We start from the raw sequence: 2,377 nt of genomic DNA, 5'->3' as shown, positions 1-2,377 counted from the left end.
AGATTAGATTATGTCGACTCCTCGGGGGTCTATCGAAAGGGATAAACTCTGGATTGCAGGTCAAATTATGCATGGAAATACACTTGCACAAAACACAACGAGAAACAGATTAACACGGATCACAGCCGCAGGGACCTAACGTCGCCTACTCGCCACACGAAACAAACTCCATTCCAATGAATCATTCATGCTGCGTCACCTCTTCTCCCCTGCAACCTCGCTCATGGTATTTACCTCATCCCTAAATGCATTAGGGAGGCTACCATAATTCATGTATTGGAGGGGGGACTAACCTTTTTCAATAGCCCATAAACAAATTAGAGCCCCTGTGCTTCAGTGCCTGTGCTCATTAGTGGAGAGGAAACTCAGGCGTTAAGACATTACGGGCACACGGATGAAGAACAGCTTTAGACTCGGATTATGACATAAAGCCAATTAACGGCCCCTTTGATTTACAGTCCAAACCTATTAATGAAACACCCGCCATTAACACAATGGGTAATGAATCTGAGGCCGTGAAGCACGCGTGGCGGCAGGTCGTCGGGCGTGCGCGGGGCATCGTTTCAGACGGGTTTGAGACTGATGATATCTGTGCGATTGTGCCGGTTACAAGTGACAATGGATGGTGAGATAATGTAATGGAGCTCTTTCCTGTGTGATGTCTCTTTATGTTCATTTAATGTTATTATTAATCACGCTGTGCTGTAATATAATAAGATAATAGTCAAATACGGTCGTCCCCGCGCTGCGCTAATGTGTCAGCTGTTGGGTTTCAATCTCGGTTGGTTTCGTTGTGATGTCATAGATGCATGTTTTTTGCTCAGTATTCGGGAGCCTTAAAGGGACAGTTCACCCAAAAACAAAAATTCTGTCATCAGTTATTCACCGTATGTCATTCAAAACCTGTCTATGACACTTTCATCAGTGAAACACAAAAGAAGATATTTTGAGAAATGTCTCAGTGGTTTTGTGTCCATGCAATGGAGGTTGAAGGGGGCTCAGTTTGTTTGGTTTCCAACGTTCTTCAGAATATCTTCTTTTGTGTTCTGCAGAAGAAAGAAAGTCGTACAGGTTTGGAATAACATGGGAATGAGAAAATTATGATTTTTCTCTTCCTGGAAAAGCAAGGCTTTGGCATCTCCACACACTGAGATCTATTTGGAAATAGATGGGAGACGTGTCAGAAATTTAGGGGTGTTCTTTTTTCTCAGGAGTGACATCTCAGAAGCAAAATACTCAATTGAATGTCTGCACTGTTTTAAAGAAACTGAGATAGTAAACAAATACCTTTTGGGATTTTTCTTTCATAGAGGTGATTATGCTTAGATTGTCTGAAGGTTCAAATTGCCTTGCTCAGACGTTGCTTTGTCAGAGCTCTGGATACTTGATGTTCTCTGTGATGTTTAATTTACGTGACAACATACTCAGATGTTTCATTTAAAATTAAGAGACATGAAATGGGAAATAAAGGAAGCGATCATTCACATATGTTTAGATTATCGAAATATAAAATGAATGTGATGGCAAAGCTTAAAAATAGGTTTGTGGAGGAATTTGATAATAAAGAAATTTAGTTTTAAAGTTTAAAGTTTTTAGTTGCAAATCCTAGTGCCTAGTGTAAAATTGTTGAGATCTCTTTTGAGACTCCGGAGGAGACACATGAGAAAGATTACTACAGCCTTTATTCTCATACATAAGATAAAGTAAAAGTCTCCATTTACACTCTCGCTATGCAAAACAAATGCGATTTAAATGAAATATTTGTGATATTTCCCCCACTCTCTACATTTAGGTCCAGTCCAGATCGTTTTAATTGTGTTTGTCTGAATCGTGTGTGTGCGCGCACATGTATTGCAGTACAACATGACAGCTGTGATGATAGTAATAAAGTTGGGGGTGTGATGGTGGTGTGCTGACCCCAGACCCCCGCGGACCCCCAGAGGAGCTTTAGTGTAGTCACAAGGGCTGAAAGTCTATTGATCCAGCCAGGGATGGATGCCCTCTGTGAGTTGATTTACTGGACCCAGCGGCCTCCTCTCCAACACACCGGAGCTACATAAAACACTTGACTGCCAACATCTCTACACAATCACATCTCCTACTCACTCTCTCTTTGTCTTTATTTCATTCTCTCTCGCTCAGCATCCTCTCTCACCCAAACCCACCCACACACACACACACACACACACACACACGCACACACACACACACACACAGTACATATTGCACACACTCACACCCTCTAGTGGACACTCAGTGAGCTGTACATTCAGTGTTTTATAAATCATCATCATGCTGTGCTCTTATCTCACAGACTTCAGTTATGATGCTGTCCGCCGCTCTGTGTGGCCCCAAATACTATCTGCATCTAAAGGTT

Source organism: Triplophysa rosa, unplaced genomic scaffold, assembly GCF_024868665.1.
Source record: "Triplophysa rosa unplaced genomic scaffold, Trosa_1v2 scaffold479, whole genome shotgun sequence".
Taxonomy (NCBI): domain Eukaryota; kingdom Metazoa; phylum Chordata; class Actinopteri; order Cypriniformes; family Nemacheilidae; genus Triplophysa; species Triplophysa rosa.
This window is presented reverse-complemented; position numbering follows the sequence as displayed.